At 29.4% G+C, this 22822-nt stretch overlaps 1 protein-coding gene across 2 annotated transcripts in view; it reads left to right on the forward strand.

Annotated features, from left to right (window-relative positions):
• Nucleotides 1–3067: 3067 nt before the first annotated feature.
• The window catches only part of LOC119602227, a 28644-nt gene continuing 8889 nt past the window's right edge, over nucleotides 3068–22822 (forward strand). For both annotated transcript variants that reach the window (XR_005231323.1, XR_005231325.1), the window contains exon 1: nucleotides 3068–3622. The gene's annotated coding sequence lies outside the window, so the exon portion shown is untranslated. The remainder of the gene's footprint in view (nucleotides 3623–22822) is intronic.

Consider the following 22822-nt stretch of genomic DNA (forward strand, 5'->3'; position numbering starts at 1 on the left):
TTATTATTATTAAATAAAATAGAAGTTACCATGTATACATATATTAAGCTAGCTCCGTTTGTATGGAGAAATAAAGATTTTTCACCGAAAATGAAAATTTGATTCATTCTAAGGTACCGTTTATTAAAATTTTTGTTCTGGGGTCAATTTTGAATCGACTGGGTCAAAGCTTATAAATGTCCTCTTTTAAGTTTTTTCATGTTTCACTTAAAGGAATGATGAGAAATATTAATATCATGTGAAAAGTTTTTGAGTGGCGGTTTTAATGGCTTATCATCAGTTCAAAAATATGAAAAATTTTCTAATTTTTTCACAAAAATTTAAATTTTTTTAAATATTTCCATAAATTTCTTTAATGTAATGAACTGAAATCTAAAAAATTAATAAAGAAACATCATTACCCAACTTTTTCTCCATACAAAAGGGGTCACCCTAATGTATATGTATCACAATTTTCTACGAAAAATTCTTCAAAATGTTTCTAAGAAAACGAAAACGTGTATTATATGCAGACATATTTACGAGCGCTGCTCATACAAACCAGAAAATGTTTTTTTAAATATTTTACAACACCTACTTTTTCCCAAAAAATAAGTGAATATTTATAAAATATCAACTTTTTTAATACTTCAACCAAACAGCAAAAGTGGGATAGAAAGCACTTAGTGGAATATTTTTCAATTATTTCATTTAAAATCTAAAGCATATTTTCTCAGCATTCATAAAAAATATTTACTAAATATTTGCAAAATATTTTAAATAGTTTGTCATTACTTTGCACATTAAAATGGTATTTAAAAAATATGTATATTTTTTGATGGTGTCTTATTATAATAGAAAAGAACTATAGCTGTTGTTGTTTGCTTAGTTTGATTGCAGTTCTTTGAATATAGCTAATTTTTGCTGCCAATATATAAACCATTTTCCTTATAAGCATTTCATTCCATAGAAATGGACATTGTCTCAGTTTACACAAATCAAAGAGAGTTATCATCAAATCAATAATGTAATACAAGGTAAATTTTATTGTAGAGGAAGTAGTAACTGAATATTGTTGATGAAATATTTATATATTACAACACCTATAGTTTGGTTTTAAGCGGATTTAAACTTCAAAAGAACTTTAAAAATGCTTAAGAATATCGAAATGAAAAACAAAAGAAATACTTCAAAGCAATAGAGAATTTACTATCAACAACTAAAGTTAATCGTTAACGACATGTCATACGTGAACAAACAATGTTATTAACTAAAGTACAATGGGAAAGTTTTTCAATTTACGTTTTAACAGCGGCAAACAACTTTATTTATAAAATGAAGTATGCCAGCTGTAAGTCCATGCTGTGAACTTTAAAATAAAGGCTTCTGACCTAAAGCTTGTTCATATAAAAATACTTTTTGAATTCTTTAAAGATCTGCTGTAATTGCTGAGAAATCATCCATTGGAGTTGATGGATGGACAGACATCGTTAAATCGAACCAAAAAGTGATTATGAGTCGATAAGAACAACCTCTGATAGGTTTGGATCCAGTAATTTTGTTCCTTATAAACAATATTTACGAAGCATAATACCATCAACACTGCAATAGTGTAGGGTATAAATACCATGAATATACCGAAAACCATGAGTTTTCAAGCTTTAGGTGAAGATATCTCGAAAAAGAAGAATGATATGTCTAATATTAAGCCTTTTGATATAATGGACTTACAGATGGCACACAACGTTTTATGATTAAAGTTGTCTTGGCGCTCTTATAACGTCTCAGGACACGATATCTTAAATCCCAGATGTAATGGAGTCAAATTGGGATTCAGACGGCTCATTCTTCTAGAAAAGCATCAGACGGTTTTGCCTTTTTTCAAATTTCCTGGTCCTGATATCCAAGTTTATATCCTTCATGTCAACATATAAAATATATACGATCATGGACTTGTGACGCAGCCACATTGTCAGTCTTATGCATTGTATAACCTTGTCAGGTCACACGACTACTCCGTACACGTGTATAAAGAGTACTCCTGAAAGTACTAGGACTGATTCAAAACTAATCCAAATATATGAAGAAAACGGTGGCGTATCTTAATGTCCAGTGATATAATGTCCATGGACGTTATGACACAATTAATTAAGTCATAGTGTCCATGGACAGACAGATAGGCATGCAGACAGATAGGAAGACGGACATTGACTCCGCTAACTATAAGTGTCACAATGTCTATGAGCAAAATGACATAAAGTCCAAAGAGTCCATTTATCAAAAAAACTTAGCGAAGACTGTATTCGAAATACGCCAGAGTTTAAAACTCCTATAAAACGCCTATACCCGGCCGAAATCTTTCCAGCACATAACTTAGTTTCCAAACAAAGCCCATTGTGCCGTAAGTTTGAAATTAAAAGCATTTCTAATAGTAAATATTTAAAATTAAAATTGTTTCACTTCAGCCAACAAACAAATATAACAAAAACAAGTAGGAGAACTGTATTCGGCTGTGACGAATAATATATACCCTGCATTACAAAAAAAAAAATAAAAGTTTTTTTTTTTTAATTTTCGATTCTTTTGATTTTTTTAAATTTTGTAACCTTTTTAGATTTTATTTTTTTTCTATTTTTTAATTTTACATATAATAACAAAAATTGGTTGCTTTTGACAATATTTTCATGGGTTGTTTCGGAATTTTGATCAAATCAGCATGTTTTCTGATTATATAGACGGATAGATGGGCAGACAGCCAGACGGACGGACGTAGCTTAATCGACTCCGCTATCTATAAGGATACAGAACATATGTATACTACATAAGGAAATTTTATAAATTCCAAATGGAATGACAAACCTATATATTCCCTTCCCAATAAGGTGAAGGGTATACTAAATACAACTCTCTTAATTCATCGTTATTCTCATTCACCTCTCCAATAAAAAGAGAATGCTTTTGGAGCAAATTCACCACTGACAGTAAGTAATGATAAGATAAAAAACAAACAACAAGAAAAACATAGCAAAAGCTTTAAAGTCTCCGTAAACTATGCAATAATATTCAGTATATAATAAGAACCGTTGAAGTACAATACATATAAAAATTACATGATACCGACCGGATATACGCGTGTTTTATTTTATACATATACATAAGTATATATACACTTACATTAAAAAACACACATACATTTATTAACACATACTTATATAGATGTAATAAAAAAAAAATAAATAACAATAATAACAACTAAAGCAAATATATACATAAAATAAAAATAAATAATTTTTATTAAAAATAAAAGATAATTTTCCAAAATATTAAATATAAGTGGAAAAAGCAAATAAAATTGTTATATTTGATAGAAAATTCAATTAAAAAATCTGTATGTGAAATAAATGTTCGAAGTAAATAGAAATTGCGGTCATTTGGTAACAAATACCAGAGAATATTTAAGTGAAAACAACTATTTTTTTTACAAACACTTTCACACACTTACTGATACAACAACATTTTGACATTCACACCCACTTTAATGATTTCCCTACAAAAACTAATGAATAAATAGTAAAACAAACCAACAAACAAATAAAAGAAATTTCAAAAACAAAAAAAAAAAAAAAAAACTGATGCCAGAACTGTAAGTGTGACTTTACTTTTTTTTCTATTTATTTACTAAGTATAATATTAAATTTCTTTTTTTCATGGAATTTAAAAGTTTGAAAAGGGTTTCTGTTTGTAAAGCTTTTTTTGTAAAGTAAAAAAAAAGAATAAAAATTCCATTTACTGGTCACCATGATTTTGTTGTATAATTTTTTTTTTTATTCAGAAATATTTTTCATTTTGCTAGATAGCATTGAATAATAGTAGTAGTAGTAATTTTGCTATTACGTTTGTACGTACTACTTTCGTAATGGGTAATAATGAATACAGTGGTGGAATCTAAAACATCGTAAATTATTTTTATGTTGGTTTGATGGAAGTATATTTTAAAAAATCTATAACTTATTGAAAACAGTTACCAAAAATTTTGTTAATTTAAAATATACGATTTACCGGTATTTTAGTCGGTGTTTGCAAGAATTTAATATGATTCGCTTATGCGCAAGTGCCATTGCTGTCAGTTAAAGTACAATGAAACTAAATTTAATCAAATATGTAGCTATATTGTAGCTCCATTAAGTTTCTTAACTTATTCATCCTAGTCCTACATTTTACAGTGAAGCCGAATCGAATATTTTGGTATCGGATAATTCAATGGATATAACATTTTACATGTACGGGGACAAGTAGTATTTAATTGGATGCTTAACTTTGTCCTAGATATATGTATGTCCAGTTGACCACTTTTTTTCTAGAAATACCTCTCAAACCATGAGTACTGTGACCCAACTCAAAAAGAATTTGTAAGTGCTTAACGTGACCACCTGGCACCTGACGGACTTATTTTACGGTGGTCTTTTTCTTCCGCTGGATAGACTTGAGAACAGTCTACCACGCGCCCCCGAGTGACCTTGATGAAGAACACTCAGGTGGCAATTTTTGTACAAGCACTTTGCCGAAGTATTCGAGCTTTCCAATCCCTTGCCAAGTGATCACGTTATTGTATGACAGGTAGCAACAATACGAAACGCCAACAGACGCAACCGATAAATCCATAATCTCAATGTGACACCGAGATAGACCATAGATAGAGATAGGCTTATACCCGCCTTATCATGAGCTACGCCGTATCAACCCCATCCCTTAACGATCCGCTCAGGCAGATTTCTCGTCCCTCAATCGCACAACCACTTCACAAGGCTCTGTTGCTTCGGCAACAACATCTAGAGACGTGTTTGGTAGTTCGAAATACCCAGCCAATAAATCAGAATCCCTCTGTTGAGAAATGTAACAAAGGATGTGGGAATTTCCAAAGTCAAATCGAACACAATAATTGCCCCGAGAAGTTGAGTGGTGGGCCTCAACCATAAGTCGCGTAGCATGTAACAATATGTATCTATGAATATGAATTTGGTTATAAATCACAGCCGCTACGTGGATCCCGAAGGAACCTCAACGGAGAAGTGCCGGTCGAATCAGAAAAGAGGGTAACGAAACCCCAACAGACGTACCCGATAAATCCATAATCACAATATAACACCGAGATGTACCATCAGGTATAAGCGTTGTCATGAGCGACGCCGTATCACTCCATCCGCTCAGGCAGATTTCTCGTCCCTTAATCGCACAACCACTTCACAAGGTTGCTTTTGTAACAGCACCTATAGACGTATTTGCTAGTTCGAAATTAATTTTTAAGTCAAATCGAACCCAATAATTGCTCCGAGTTGAGTGGTGGGTCTCAACCATAAGTCGCATAAGTCGCAACAGCACCGAGAACTTCCCTCAAGTAAAAGGTATACTAAATCATTACTAGACTCCTGCCGTAAGCCGTCTTTCCCGATATTTCATCAACTTACATCAGTTTAATTCTCAGATTATAAATAACGATATACGGAATGACAGGCAACTACCAAGTGTCTGCCTGAAAATTTCCCATACTGGCGTCCTACTATGCGAAGAGTAAGAGATACTCAATGGGTTCAGAAATAAAACATAAGTTGCTCTGTTACGTTACAATCTATTGAGATGGCAACAGCACCGGACAGAGAATCCAGACTTATATGGCATTTAGATATATCAGTCCCTAAACAACTATTCTCTCCCCGCGAATTTAGGTATAAACTACAGCCGCTACGTGGATTTCGAAGGAACCTCAACCAACTGACTAGCCAGGACAAAATTCTGTGGGCCACCCGTAGTATCTGATTATTATTATCTGATGTTCTGGTTCGACCCCATATTAAATCATTCCAAGGAAAGGCCGAGGATACATTTGATCATCTCCGGTTTATAGTCCCGACAGACTAGAGGTATGGAGATTTTACCAAGGTTACATGTCCTCGGGGGGAACCCAACTCAAAAAGTCGACTTAGATGAAATTTGCATCAAGGTTAGTACTATTGGAAAATAGGCCATAACTGCCAGAGTTAGAGGAGGTCAAAGGTGGACATATACAGGGTCAAATGAGTGAAACTTTTCACCCATTGGTCCTAGCAAAAATTGTCCAAAGAGTTTAAATAGCTATTACTTCACTTTTCAGATGTAAAAATTTTGTTTTTTTCTTTACACATATGTAAGAAGTTATAAACAAATTATTAAAAATTAATTTTATATGCATATACAAGTAAGCAAACAATCCTTATATGTAAGTAAATAAATAAATTTTATTTTAAAAATATTTAAATTTTAATGTGAATTATGTTTATAAAATGTATTTTTTAAATATATTTATTTAAGTGACATTGTAATTTTGTAACTTTGTAATTTTACTGACATTTATACAACATTAAAAACACAAACAGTAACAAATTATATTTAAGTTTTTTTTTAACAAATGTGCCAAACTTTGCATAAACTAAATGTTCCCAGCAAAAGATTTCACTACAAAGTAAATGAAATATGTCTAGCAAACAGCATTAAAAAATTATGCTTCTTCAAAAATATTTTTTTTATTTTAAAATATATTAAGGTGGCGAAAGTTAAGCGTAATATAATATAAATCAAATAAGAATTATATTTATATTAACTATTGAGATTGTTGGGACAAAAATGGAAGCTGGAACTTAGGACTTTACATAACTATATGATCATCACATTATATGGATGTATACTTCCATGTAATGTGGAAAATATATAGTATTTTAAAAAAACAATTTACTACCAATTTATTGTTGGGCTTTAACAATGTGTATAAAGTTAATTTAAGCATCCTTTATAAAATATTTACCAAAAACCATAAATAAAAATGTAAGAGAACCACAAAAATCATTGATGTGTATTCTTAACAATTTAATGTGACCTTGAGGACTTCATAATTACAAGATAAAAGAAACTACATAAAATATAGCAATATTATTTTCACTAGTTAAATTTAGGAAATCCTCAGATTCTAAGAAATGGCTGGCTATACATGAGTATTATTTATAAATATTTCTTTAAAAAGTGGGTAATTTTTTGTTATAACAAAATCACTTAAAGAATAAGGTGCTTCGCTACTCTAATAAAAATTAAATACAAAGTAAGATTAGGTATTATTATAGAAAATTGTAATTTATTAGATGTTTCATAATGTTTCTTTTTCAATATTTCATTTGAGAAAACATCTTAGAGGACCACTTATAGATTTTTATTTAATCAAAAATTATATGTTTCTATGTTCATTATTCTATTAAATTTAATATGAAGAAAGAACAAGTTAAAAATTCTAGTTGGGCGAGGCTGACCATATAATACCCTACACCAGTTATAAAAATAAAATGTGATTTAGTTTTCATAATAAAGTATTTAAGTTGAATTGTATCTTGCCTAAGACATACTTAAGCCATTTGTATAAGGGCTAGGGTCAAATAAGGCCCTATCTTTATAAACGTCATTAGGGTCATCAACACTAGTATAGAAATTGGTTTTGCAGCTTTTTGTCGAGATACGAGTATCTTAAACATAATTATGAACTCAAGAGACCTAATCGGAGGATTCAGTTATATGGGGGCTAGGTGAAACAATGGACCGATGTTAACCATTTTCAATAGGCTTCGTCTCGGGTACAATTTCTTTGAATTATATTTAAAATTTCGACCTGTAGTTTGATTACAAGGTTTACCTGGACGGGCGGACAGACGGCCGGACATAGATAAATCGAACAAGAAAATGATTCTAAGCCGATTTGGGTGGGTATAGGACCAATATTATTGTGCGTTACAAACATCAGCACAAACCTACTGAAGTGGTGTAGGGTGTAAAAAGTACCAAGTAGGTCCTTTTTGTAGACTTTCATTCACTTAGATCCCTATATGTTAAAATTGAGGGACTAAAAAGTACCAAAAGGTTCTTTTTTATAGAATCTAATTTGAAGGAGGAAAATATACCTTTCGGTTCTACGATTAAGGTAATTCAAATAGTACTATTTGAATAATCAAAATGTGCCCTGTTAAAATTTGAGGAACGAAAAAATATCGAAAAGTTCTCTCTTGCGGAATCTCATTCAATAAGGACCTTATCTATTTATTTTGGGTTCATATTACATATAGCAAAACTGACAATTGAAGAACACAATGTAGCAAAGAGTCTCCTCTTATAGATTATCACTTATTAAACTCAAACGATAAAAATTTGCATTCATTTGCTTAAGAACATTTATTTTCCAAAAAGTATCAAACTATTTATTCGAATTTGGTTCAATATTGGGATTGGTACTTAGATCTACAAAACCATTTTAGCCCCATTCCTCTGGAAATTGCTAACATCTTGTTTTTGCTTTAATTTTTATAGTTTGTCATAACTACTTCTATCACGTTACCATTTATTATATTCGGTAATGACTTATTTAAGTAGTAGTTTGCCACCAATGATATCGTCGCGTTAAAATAATGAGTTAAAATGTCAATAAATAAGTAGTAAAAAGTATTTTAATGGCTTTTTAACTCATTACATTTGAATGTAAGTTTTTGCTAACTATGCCTTAGAAAAGTTTGAAAATTGTCTCCCTAGCAACACTTTGGATATTCTTTAATTTATATTTACTTTGTATGGGTGATTTAAAGGCCACTTATCTAACCCCTACCACTACAACATATGAAAATTAACTAGAACATAAACTGTTACTTAAACAGTTATTAAGATGGAATTTTCATTGCTTTCCTGTCTCTGTTGTCGATGGCAAAAGGTCACATAGACATCTTCTATCTATGTCTAACTTTAATGGATTACAACATCATCTTTAAAGCTTAACTTCATACCATGACAAGTTAATTTTTTGTTTTATTTACAACATCTTAATTATATTTTGTTTATCTTGCTAAAAGCTAATAATAAATTTCATAAAAAAAGTATAAATTTAAGCAAAAATATATTAATTTTAATCTTGTTTTCTTAAACTTTTTTTTTGGCAAACATACTTTTGTATTATATTGTATATATTTATTGTCAAAAAGTTTTCGATTTAAAATGCTACTTAATTTTTAATTTTTTCTTTTGTTGCCAAAATAAAAGTTAGAGAGAAGTTTCAATTTTATCTTAAAGTAGTATTATTTTAGAATTGTCAAAAACTTTGGAGAAAAAAAATCATATAAAAACCTGTATGTGTTTAGAAAGTTTTTAAAGTGTGTGTTTCAAAAAAATTAAGTACTTAAAAGAATATTTTATGTTATTTATAGAATTATTTAAATTTGATTCAATTAGGTAAAATATATAGCATTTTAACTTTAATAATTTTAAGCCAAATATTGTATGTATGCTTGCAAAGACCCACAATTGTAAGGCCAACTCTAAGTGTAGCACTGGGCCTTGAATAATATTCAAGATCGATTTCTAGTTATTTATTCAATTTAAAACTGAGCAAATTCTTTGAAAACTAGACTTTGGTTATTTCTAAGAATACCAACCGGCTTGGCATCATATTCTGAGTCAATTTATCGTTGATCCTAATTAAGGGGTCGACTGCTCGGGTCGAATGTTTCCCAGAATTTGTATCTATTGAACTCATCGATATACCTTTGTTGTTGAATAAATTTCATATTTGAGTAATTCTATCAGCCATGCTTTTGTAAAGTTTTCGATTTAAGACCATCAAAATCGGTGCATCAATAACAGAGATCTAAGCAAGATTCCGAAGTTAGTTAGTTAGTTAGTTAGTAGTAGTTAGTTAGTTAGTTAGTAGTAGTTAGTTAGTTAGTTAGTTAGTTAGTTAGTTAGTTAGTAGTAGTTAGTGTTAGTTAGTTAGTTAGTTAGTTAGTTAGTAGTTAGTTAGTTAGTTAGTTAGTTAGTAGTTAGTTAGTTAGTTAGTTAGTTAGTTAGTTAGTTAGTTAGTAGTTAGTTAGTTAGTTAGTTAGTTAGTTAGTAGTAGTTAGTTAGTTAGTTAGTTAGTTAGTTAGTTAGTTAGTTAGTTATTTAGTTAGTTAGTTAGTTAGTTAGTTCGTTAGTTAGTTAGTTAGTTAGTTAGTTAGTTAGTAGTTAGTTAGTAGTAGTTAGTGTTAGTTAGTTAGTTAGTTAGTTAGTTAGTTAGTTAGTTAGTAGTTAGTTAGTTAGTTAGTAGTTAGTTAGTTAGTTAGTTAGTTAGTTAGTTAGTTAGTTAGTAGTTAGTTAGTTAGTTAGTTAGTTAGTTAGTTAGTTAGTTAGTTAGTTAGTGTTAGTAGTTAGTTAGTTTAGTAGTTAGTTAGTTAGTTAGTTAGTTAGTTAGTTAGTTAGTAGTAGTTAGTTAGTTAGTTAGTTAGTTAGTTAGTTAGTTAGTTAGTTAGTTAGTAGTTAGTTAGTTAGTTAGTTAGTTAGTTAGTTAGTTAGTTAGTTAGTTAGTTAGTTAGTTAGTTAGTTAGTTAGTTAGTTAGTTAGTGTAGTTAGTTAGTTAGTTAGTTAGTTAGTTAGTAGTTAGTTAGTTAGTTAGTTAGTTAGTTAGTTAGTTAGTTAGTTAGTTAGTTAGTTAGTTCGTAGTTAGTTAGTTAGTTAGTGCTAGTTAGTTAGTTAGTTAGTTAGTTAGTAGTTAGTTAGTAGTTAGTTAGTTAGTAGTTAGTTAGTTAGTTAGTTAGTTAGTTAGTTAGTTAGTAGTTAGTTAGTTAGTTAGTTAGTTAGTTAGTTAGTTAGTTAGTTAGTTAGTTAGTTAGTAGTTAGTTAGTTAGTTAGTTAGTTAGTTAGTTAGTTAGTTAGGTTAGTTAGTTAGTTATTTCGTTAGTTAGTTAGTTAGTTAGTTAGTTAGTTAGTTAGTTAGTTAGTTAGTTAGTTAGTTAGTTAGTTAGTAGTAGTTAGGTATTAGTTAGTTAGTTAGTTAGTTAGTTAGTTAGTTAGTTAGTTAGTTAGTTAGTTAGTTAGTTAGTTAGTTAGTTAGTTAGTTAGTTAGTTAGTTAGTAGTTAGTTAGTTAGTTAGTTAGTTAGTTAGTTAGTAGTAGTTAGTTAGTTAGTTAGTTAGTTAGTAGTTAGTTAGTTAGTTAGTTAGTTAGTTAGTTAGTTAGTTAGTTAGTTAGTAGTTAGTTAGTTAGTAGTTAGTTAGTTAGTTAGTTAGTTAGTTAGTTAGTAGTTAGTTAGTTAGTTAGTTAGTTAGTTAGTTAGTTAGTTAGTTAGTAGTTAGTTAGTTAGTTAGTTAGTTAGTAGTTAGTTAGTTAGTTAGTTAGTTAGTTAGTTAGTTAGTTCTAGTTAGTTAGTTAGTTAGTTAGTTAGTTAGTTATTAGTTAGTTAGTTAGTTAGTTAGTTAGTTAGTTAGTTAGTTAGTTAGTTAGTTAGTTGTAGTTAGTTAGTTAGTTAGTAGTTAGGTTAGTTAGTTAGTTAGTTAGTTAGTTAGTTAGTTAGTAGTTAGTTAGTTAGTTAGTTAGTTAGTTAGTTAGTTAGTTAGTTAGTTAGTTAGTTAGTTAGTTAGTTAGTTAGTTAGTAGTTAGTTAGTTAGTTAGTTAGTAGTTAGTTAGTTAGTTAGTTAGTTAGGTAGTTAGTTAGTTAGTTAGTTAGTTAGTTAGTTAGTTAGTTAGTTAGTTAGTTAGTTAGTTAGTTAGTTAGTAGTTAGTTAGTTAGTTAGTAGTTAGTTAGTTAGTAGTTAGTTAGTTAGTTAGTTAGTTAGTAGTTAGAAAAATACACCTAGGCCTCTATCCTTTACCAGTGCCTTAGGGTGTGAATCTAACCCACCACTACCCTCATAGAGTATCATGTAGTCGAACGTAACTGACTAAAATATACTCATATGTTTTAATTCTTACAGTTAGTTACTTTAAATTCTTCTGCCATTCTAAGCTCCTAACATGGAACTACATGCATGAAAAAGTTTAAGTAGAAACCTAATACAAACCGCCCACATTACAACTTAATACGTTGATCCACTTCTAAGGCCCGCCACTGTCTTAGTTTGTGTGTAAAAGCCGGTTAGGTTGTTTTGTTTTATTGTATTTATTTGCTGCATATTTACAAAAAAAAAAAAAAAAAAACACATTGTAACATATTCAAATACAATAAAGGGCAACAACAGCAACAGTTTGTGTTTAATCTGTTTAAGTGCGAAAAATTGCATAGAAAATATCGTGTCAACAGAAATTAACTTGTAAGTAGGGCGAGAAAGTAATTTGTAGAACATGAATTCATTTGCCCAAAAGGGATGTATAAAAGAAAAGAAATTTTCATATTTTAATTATTAAAAATACACCAGTGAATAATTAACCATTTCTAACTTATGTTGGACAATAATACATTTAAGATTTTTATTTTAGCAGTTTAATATTTATTATATGCATATTTGCTTCTATAATTCTCAATCAGTTAAAAATATTTGATACGTATTCTCAATCCTCTTTGCAAATGTTATCGAACATTTGAATAATAGAATTTAATTTAATTTTTTTTAATTTTTTATAAAATTTATTTATGTTATTATTTAAAAAATATTTTAAAACAAATTTAACACGAAAACATGCCAATAAATTTCATTAGAAATTTATTCAATTCTTATTTAGTTATTTTTCCAGCAAATTGTTGATTAACAAACAATTTAATAAAATGTTACTTTAGGTGGAATTTTACACTTTATTTCATCAATGTATCTGTAACCATGACAACAATAAAATAGTTATTAATTAAAAAAAGTACAGTCGGATAAGATCGACTTTACTATACCGGCGTAAGTTAAATTATAGAAATGGAGAATATTTGTTACTCCAAGCAAAAATTTCTCCAGCTGTCCGTATGGCCTCCCATCTCGGACCTTTTGTATTACTTTTCCGGTTTAAAGAGAAAATAGAATGAATGGCACATAGCCAAATTTCAACTTTCATGAAATTTTATCACCTGTGCCCCATTGTACCATTGTGATTAAAAGCGAATAAATTGTTACAAAATTATAACTTTTTTCCCAGAACCTACAATTAAATTATTCCCTCACTGAACAGTTTAAAAAGGAAAATAATTCCATCACAAGTACAATAGTTGTCACATTAAAAATGATAGCGACCAGTGACAGCATAAATGGCGCAATTATTAGTAAATAACTACTTGTTAGTTGACAAAGTGGCAACAATTTTAAATGAATGACAGGCGGCACCCTGTTGTGCAGAGGAAGACTTATGTTAAAAAATCCTTAGTTGTCAAATTCTTAGAGAACCTTTTAGTTAAACAGTTATTAAATTTTTTGTGAAATTTGATCCAGAATGGAAATTTCAGTAATATTGTAATTCTTACAGCAGTTTTTGATAGTGAAAAAAACCGAAGTATTTTTGTTGCTAAAAATTATATAGTCTAGTCTGTGATCTGATCAATAATCTAGTCTATAGTCCAGTCTATAGTCTAGTCTATAGTCTAGGTCTATAGTCTAGTCTATAGTCTAGTCTATAGTCTAGTCTAGTCTAGTCTAGTCTAGTCTATAGTCTAGTCTATAGTCTAGTCTATAGTCTAGTCTATAAGTCTAGTCTATAGTCTAGTCTATAGTCTAGTCTATAGTCTAGTCTAGTAGTCTATAGTCTAGTCTATAGTCTAGTCTATAGTCTAGTCTATAGTATAGTCTAGTCTAGTTCTATAGTCTAGTCTATGTCTAGTCTATAGTTCTAGTCTATAGTCTAGTCTATAGTCTAGTCTATAGTCTAGTCTATAGTCTAGTCTATAGTCTAGTCTATAGTCTAGTCTATAGTCGAGTCTATAGTCTAGTCTATAGTCTAGTCTATAGTCTAGTCTATAGTCTAGTCTATAGTCTAGTCTATAGTCTAGTCTATAGTCTAGTCTATAGTCTAGTCTATAGTCTAGTCTATAGTCTAGTCTATAGTCTAGTCTATAGTCTAGTCTATAGTCTAGTCTATTAGTCTAGTCTATAGTCTAGTCTATAGTCTAGTCTATAGTCTAGTCTATAGTCTAGTCTATAGTCAGTCTATAGTCTAGTCTATAGTCTAGTCTATAGTCTAGTCTATAGTCTAGTCTATAGTCTAGTCTATAGTCTAGTCTATAGTCTAGTCTATAGTCTAGTCTATAGTCTAGTCTATAGTCTAGTCTATAGTCTAGTCTATAGTCTAGTCTATAGTTAGTCTAATAGTCTAGTCTATAGTCTAGTCTATAGTCTAGTCTATAGTCTAGTCTATAGTCTAGTCTATAGTCTAGTCTATAGTCTAGTCTATAGTCTAGTCTATAGTCTAGTCTATAGTCTAGTCTATAGTCTAGTCTATAGTCTAGTCTATAGTCTAGTCTATAGTCTAGTCTATAGTCTAGTCTATAGTCTAGTCTATAGTCTAGTCTATAGTCTAGTCTATAGTCTAGTCTATAGTCTAGTCTATAGTCTAGTCTATAGTCTAGTCTATAGTCTAGTCTATAGTCTAGTAGTCTATAGTCTAGTCTAGTCTAGTCTATAGTCTAGTCTAGTCTAGTCTATAGTCTATAGTCTAGTCTATAGTCTAAGTCTATAGTCTAGTCTATAGTCTAGTCTATAGTCTAGTCTATAGTCTAGTCTATAGTCTAGTCTATAGTCTAGTCTATAGTCTAGTCTATAGTCGTAGTCTATAGTCTAGTCATAGTCTAGTCTATAGGCTAGTCTATAGTCTAGTCTATAGTCTAGTCTATAGTCTAGTCTATAGTCTTAGTCTATAAGTCATCTATAGTCTAGTCTATAGTCTAGTCTATAGTCTAGTCTATAGTCTAGTCTATAGTCTAGTCTATAGTCTAGTCTATAGTCTAGTCCTATAGTCTAGTCTATAGTCTAGTCTATAGTCTAGTCCTATAGTCTAGTCTATAGTCTAGTCTATAGTCTAGTCTATAGTTCTAGTCTATAGTCTAGTCTATAGTCTAGTCTAGTCTAGTAGTCAGTCTATAGTCTAGTCTATAGTCTAGTCTATAGTCTAGTCTATAGTCTAGTCTATAGTTAGTCTAGTCTAGTCTATAGTCTAGTCTATAGTCTAGTCTATAGTCTAGTCTATAGTCTAAGTCTATAGTCTAGTCTATAGTCTAGTCTATAGTCTAGTCTATAGTCTAGTCTAGTCTAGTCTATAGTCTAGTCTATAGTCTAGTCTATAGTCTAGTCTATAGTCTAGTCTATAGTCTAGTCTATAGTCTAGTCTATAGTCTAGTCTATAGTCTAGTCTATAGTCTAGTCTATAGTCTAGTCTATAGTCTAGTCTAGTCTATAGTCTAGTCTATAGTCTAGTCTATAGTCTAGTCTATAGTCTAGTCTATAGTCTAGTCTATAGTCTAGTCTATAGTCTAGTCTATAGTCCTAGTCTATAGTCTAGTCTATAGTCTAGTCTAGTCTAGTCTAAGTCTATAGTCTAGTCTATAGTCTAGTCTATAGTCTAGTCTATAGTCTAGTCTATAGTCTAGTCTATAGTCTAGTCTATAGTCTAGTCTATAGTCTAGTCTATAGTCTAGTCTATAGTCTAGTCTATAGTCTAGTCTATAGTCTAGTCTATAGTCTAGTCTATAGTCTAGTCTATAGTCTAGTCTATAGTCTAGTCTATAGTCTAGTCTAGTAGTCTAGTCTATAGTCTAGTCTATAGTCTAGTCTATAGTCTAGTCTATAGTCTAGTCTATAGTCTAGTCTATAGTCTAGTCGTATAGTCTAGTCTATAGTCTAGTCTATAGTCTAGTCTATAGTCCTAGTCTATAGTCTAGTCTATAGTCTAGTCTATAGTCCTAGTATATAGTCTAGTCTATAGTCTAGTCTATAGTCTAGTCTATAGTCTAGTCTATAGTCTAGTCTATAGTCTAGTCTATCGTCTAGTCTATAGTCTAGTCTATAGTCTAGTCTATAGTCTAGTCTATAGTCTAGTCTATAGTCTAGTCTATAGTCTAGTCTATAGTCTAGTCTATGTCTAGTCTATAGTCTAGTCTATAGTCTAGTCTATAGTCTAGTCTATAGTCAGTCTACTAGTCTCTGTCTATAGTCTAGTCTATAGTCTAGTCTATTCTAGTCTATGTCTAGTCTATAGTCTAGTTCTAGAGTCTAGTCTATAGTCTAGTCTATAGTCTAGTCTATAGTCTAGTTCTACGTCTAGTCTATGTCTAGTCTATAGTCTAGTCATAGTCAGTCTAGTCAGTATAAGTCTAGTCTATTAGTTCTAGTCTAATAGTCTAGTCTATAGGTTCAGTCTATAGTCTAGTTCTATAGTCTAGTCTATAGTCTAGTCATTATAGTCTAGTCTATAGTCTAGTCTCTAGTCTAGTCTATATTCTAGTCTATAGTCTAGTCTATAGTCTAGTCTATAGTCTAGTCTATAGTCTAGTCTATAGTCTAGTCTATAGTCTAGTCTATAGTCTAGTCTATAGTCTAGTCTATAGTCTAGTCTATAGTCTAGTCTATAGTCTAGTCTATAGTCTAGTCTATAGTCTAGTCTATAGTCTAGTCTATAGTCTAGTCTATAGTCTAGTCTATAGTCTAGTCTATAGTCTAGTCTATAGTCTAGTCTATAGTCTAGTCTATAGTCTAGTCTATAGTCTAGTCTATAGTCTAGTCTATAGTCTAGTCTATAGTCTAGTCTATAGTCTAGTCTATAGTCTAGTCTATAGTCTAGTCTATAGTCTAGTCTATAGTCTAGTCTATAGTCTAGTCTATAGTCTAGTCTATAGTCTAGTCCTATAGTCTAGTCTATAGTCTAGTCTATAGTCTAGTCTATAGTCTAGTCTATAGTCTAGTCTATAGTCTAGTCTATAGTCTAGTCTATAGTCTAGTCTATAGTCTAGTCTATAGTCTAGTCTATAGTCTAGTCTATAGTCTAGTCTATAGTCTAGTCTATAGTCTAGTCTATAGTCTAGACTATAGTCTAGTCTATAGTCTAGTCTATAGTCTAGTCTAGACTATAGTCTAGTCTATAGTCTAGACTATAGTCTATCCTATAGTCTAGTCTATAGTCTAGTCTATAGTCTAGTCTATAGTCTAGTCTATAGTCTAGTCTATAGTCTAGTCTATAGTCTAGTCTAGTCTAGTCATCGTCTAGTCTATAGTCTAGTCTATAGTCTATAGTCTAGTCTATAGTCTAGTCTATAGTCTAGTCTAGTCTATAGTCTAGTCTATAGTCTAGTCTATAGTCTAGTCTATAGTCTAGTCTATAGTCTAGTCTATAGTCTAGTCTATAGTCTAGTCTATAGTCTAGTCTAGTCTATTCTAGTCTAGTCTATAGTCTAGTCTATAGTCTAGTCTATAGTCTTGTTCTACAGTTTTAGTTTAGTCTAGGTTAAATTCTATTTTTATTCTAGGCTATAATTTTTAGTATAACTATTTCAAAATTTAAATTTTCCATGCCTGATTTGTTCGTACTTATTTTATAAATTAAAAAAACCAAATTCAATTAATTACAAATAGTACAGTTAGTTTAATAACCGACATTTGATATATTTTGACAAATTGTTTTGGTATTAATATTTATTATTTTAATTAACATTGCCACTTAAATATTTAATATTTTCAATAAATACGCAAAAAAATACAATATGAGTGGGTGTTTGTGTTTACCCTGTAGTTCCTTAAATAAGTTGCAAAAGATCGAATTTAATATGCACTAAGAACCGTTGGTAGTACTTATACATTCAGGAAAATTTCACTATTAAATAAACTAAAACTAAAAATATCCACAATTTTACTAGACTGCAAAATTTATAAATATTTATCATTTATTTTCTAAAATGTTAGAAAGTTTTTTTATAGATAGTGGTCATTTGTCCTTAACAAAACTGCCGGGTATATGTATTTGTTTGTCAATTTTTATTTAAGTATTTTGTTAAAAAAAATAATACTACCTGTTTTATATTTAATTACTCTTGTTTCTAAATATTTAGATAATCTAATTTATTTACTTAGTTTTAATTAATTGTATAAAATGACATTTAATGTTAAATATATTTAGCTAATTAACTAACATTTATAAAGAACCAATGTCAACCTACACACATACATATACATTCTTCTGTGGTGGGTTCATGGAAATAATTTGTTGAGAATTGATGACACATTCTATATCCGTAAGGCATTAGATGATTTATTATTATATAGTATAGTTAAATTAATAAAAAAAATATTTTGTATCAAGTAAAATTTATTTACTTATTTTAACAAAAAGTTATTAAGTACTTCCAATGAAATGGTATTATCACTACTTTCAAAGAAGCATTAAGAGCTTATTTGCAGTTATTTGGAAATTTCATCCATATGGATTTTTTGAGTTGGGTCACTTGACACGAAATTGTCCATGTATATCAGGTTTTATTTTTCAAATCCGGCGATAGTTTTAAATATCATAAGATCTGCTTTATGAAGGAGATCTTGTGTAACCCGAATTTTGTAATACTTAATAGTATGAATTCCGCGATGATCGTCCTTCACTATATATAGTCTTATATGTATATAAACCAATTTCTAGAGCTTTGAGTACAATGTTGGATATCAAATGTTAATATATTTTATTTGGAATATTTACTATTTGAACCCAATTTTATATAAATTATAAAGCCTACTACCAATCTAGTGAATAACCTTCAAAACATGCATATTTATTAAACCATTTATTTACATACAAATATTTATACCTTTTTTATATTTTTGTTATTAAAAATAGATAGTTATAAAATTCTTTTATTATTACAATTTTAGCATATAAATCGATAAATATGAAATAATAACGAGAGAAAAAAAACTAAAATATAAAAGCAATTTACTCACTCATTCGTTACTTTTTCTACAGACATTCAAATTGCCACTGTTAATGCAACAATATATTGTTATATTATATACTTTCATATATATATACATAAATATTTACTTACTCACACCAATATATTTATCAAAGTATTGCCTAAGTCCCAGCAAATATTTTGAAGTAGATTTTATTTGTCATAGACCACAAGTCATTGTCTTTTAAATAGTGGGAAACGTAAAAATTCTCCCTTACGTGATGAAATACAAATCTATTTTATATATGTATGTATAAAAGAGTAGCGTTACTAACTGACTGATTCATTATCGCACAGCCCAAACGGCTGAACCTAGAATCATGAAATTTTGACAGTAGATGTGCTTTTGGTTAGATCCACTAAGGGGGGATTTTTGGAAATTTGTACATTTAGGGGTAAAACAGGTTTTCTTAATTATCTTACCTAACATTAGTGGTACAAGAAAAATTTTAAATGCAACTGTATCTACTCTTAAAATAAGCAGATGGGTGTCTGGTACTTTTTTGAAATTCGTACTCTTATGGGTTGAATATGTGTAACAAAGGTTATTTTAGTACCTTTTTGGGCCTTTATAACTTTTGAACTACTACACAAAATAAAATTTTTGTAAATATTTTGAATATATCTCAAAAATTAAGAGACACCTGTTTCGTACTTTTTTAAAATTCAGAGAGAAAACTGTATTTTTGGTACTTTTTGTAGCATATTAAGAAAACTTTTTTGATTTACTGAAGTATTCCTATTAAATTACGGACAAAATCTGTAATATTTATTGAAACAAAAATTTTGCTATTTCACTGGGAAAAAAAGTACCAAAAAGGTTAGAAACGGGAAATTTTATTTTATTCAAACTCATTAAGCCAATTTTTATAAAATTTGAAAAAGTAGTTTATTTACTCACACAAAAAAAGCTATTGGTATATTATTTTGGAATTCGAGTACTAAGGGCTATATAGGACCAAATTCGAGTAAATTGTTTGGTACTTTTTGAAAGCACAATTTTTCTGGAACAAATGAATGCAGATTTAAGTCGTTTGAGCTGTATCTGTAATGTATAGATTTAAATACGGAAGATTTTGTACACTTAATTCTCGAAAAAATATATTTCTAAGCGAAAAGGGAAAAAATTGTAATCTTCTTTTTAGTACTTTCAATTAAGGTAGAATTTATTGCATTTTGGTACTTTTTCTTTCTTCAAATGATACTCTTAAGAGAGAGAACTTTTTAGTACTTTTTATCTCATAAATGGTACTTTTTGAATTTTCTAAAATATTCAACCTAGGAACAGAATTGTTAACATACATGGTCTTGACTGAATAATATTCTGTAAGTGGGAACTCTAGTACTTTTCCATTCTTCAAATGTTACCTTTTGGATACTCTATAATGGTTAACCGAAACACATGACACAGGGTCCTTATTAAATGAGAATTTATTGAGAGAGATTTTTGTACTTTTTCGTTTTTCCGATAGTACTTTTTGATATTTTTACGATATTGAACATAAAAATATAATATTTAAAACGTAGGGACCTTAGTGAATGAAAATCTACTGAAAGGGACTTTTTGGTTAGGGTAGCGAAGCACCCAGGGTATGCTAGTAATATTTAAAAAGAAAGAACAAGGTACTTAAGGTTATTAACATTTAGATAGTATTGCATTATAAATTTTTGCCTGGGTTATGGTAAAAGCTTGTATGCCTGTGTATTTGTGTCTATTTGGAATTTTATAGTTTTTATGAATAGTTCGTAACCTTTTTTGTAGTTCAGGATAAAGTAAATATATTTCCTTCGCTTTTTTTTTTTTTGCAAAATTGTGTTAAATTTATTCATCAATTGAAAAAAACCCACACATAGAGTAATTGTTGTGATGCGGTATAAATACACTTTATTTTAAAAACATTTTATAAATTTATATAAAAATTAGTTTTCTGGATAATCTCTATTACCAGAATCAAAACATACCAAATGGTTAATTTACATGGATTGGACACCTATTAGGATCTGTTTGACCACAAATTATAAGTATGAAATAGTGAGAAAATCTCTTAATATGGAATTCTATGACAATCGAAACTAAAATGAATCTAAAAGATTCTCTCGAGTTCCGTCTAAATTCTCTTAATTGTTTTGCTAAAGCATACTCACTACTTGATATTTTAACACGGCAATGTCATTGGAGGTAATTACTTACCACGCTCGCTTACAAATAAGTACTTAAAAAAGTCATTACATATCACTTTATTTCCCGCTGCCATACATATTCACAACACCACTGATTAGTTACTTTATTGTACGTTAATGGTTTACATACACAAATACATTTTTTGTTTGTGTCAAAAAGCAGTTGCTAATGTTAAATAGCAAAGCATAAAACATAAGCACTTTTGTATATAATTGTATTTAAGTCATTATTAGAGTACTTAAAAGTAATGCAGACGATATACTTAGTTTTTGCTGGTTACGTCATTAAAAACTCTTATATATTTCACATAAAATATGTATGTATGCGTACTCTTACTTTATTTCATTCTAATGTATTTAGTGATTAATCCAAATGTTTACGTCATGTCATAGTTCTTGACATCCTCACCCTCACCATTCAGTACAAGAACAAAAAATGTTGTTGTTGCATTTTTATCAAAGCATGCACTAATCGACTTCGCTATCTATAAGGATCCAGAATATATGCACATATATACTTTATAGGGTCGGAAAATTATATTGTGGAAATTACAAGCGGAACGACAAACTTATATATAACCTTCTCACGAAAGTGAAGGGTATAAAAATGAATTCAATAAACACTTGCGAGTCCCAGCAATTCGACAAAGAGTCAATGAGGGTCATATTCTCCTAACTCCTAACTACCTGTTTGGCTCTAATTCGTCTTTCGTAACGAATGTATGTAGGTACTCTTTATAAACAATGATGAAAACAGTCATCTGTGTAAGCGATAGTGGAGACAGCGTCACTTTACAGTCCCCAGATAATGTAGAGAGTGGACACAAACAAACTTATTGAAAAGTATTCATATCCACAATTTGACATCTTTGGACTAGCTTTCTGATAGTCTCTTCGTAGTCTATGGAGTGACGATTGAGTTCCACGTAGGAGTAGCACATGTTAAAATAGCTAGTCACCTGGGTAGTCAGTGGCTAAGGGTAACGCCAAGTGGTCGAACTGTTGGGATATTTTATTTGAATAAAATTTCTTTTCATAAAAGTCTTTTCGATAAATTAACTTTTCACAGCAATTTTTCGATAAATTTTCATTCTATAGAACATTTCTAATAAATTTTCTTTTTATAGAAAATATCCTCTTTACAGAAGATTTTCGATAACTATTATTTTTCTAGAAAATTTTCGAAAAATGGCCTGCCTATAGAACATTTTCGTTTTATAGAAAATTTTCGATAAATTTTCTTTTTATAGAAAACTTTCGATAAATTTTCTTTTTACAGAAAATTTTCGATAAATTTTCTTTTTATAGAAGATTTTCGATAAATTTTCTTTTTATAGAAGATTTTCGATAAATTTTCTTTTTATAGAAGATTTTCGATCAATTTTCTTTTTATAGAAGATTTTCGATCAATTTTCTTTTTGTAGAAGATTTCAGATAAATTTTCTTTTTGTAGAAGATTTTCAATAAATTTTCTTTTTATAGAAAATTTTCGATAAATTTTCTTTTTATAGAAAATTTTCGATAAATTTTCTTTTTATAGAAAATTTTCGATAAATTTTCTTTTTATAGAAAATTTTCGATAAATTTTCTTTTTATAGAAAATTTTCGATAAATTTTCTTTTTATAGAAAATTTTCGATAAATTTTCTTTTTATAGAAAATTTTCGATAAATTTTCTTTTTATAGAAAATTTTCGATAAATTTTCTTTTTATAGAAAATTTTCGATAAATTTTCTTTTTATAGAAAATTTTCGATAAATTTTCTTTTTATAGAAAATTTTCGATAAATTTTCTTTTTATAGAAAATTTTCGATAAATTTTCTTTTTATAGAAAATTTTCGATAAATTTTCTTTTTATAGAAAATTTTCGATAAATTTTCTTTTTATAGAAAATTTTCGATAAATTTTCTTTTTATAGAAAATTTTCGATAAATTTTCTTTTTATAGAAAATTTTCGATAA

This window comes from Lucilia sericata, unplaced genomic scaffold, assembly GCF_015586225.1.
Source record: "Lucilia sericata isolate MDLA Ls3-8-SP2 unplaced genomic scaffold, ASM1558622v1 Contig000215F_arrow, whole genome shotgun sequence".
NCBI classification, from domain to species: Eukaryota; Metazoa; Arthropoda; class Insecta; order Diptera; family Calliphoridae; genus Lucilia; species Lucilia sericata.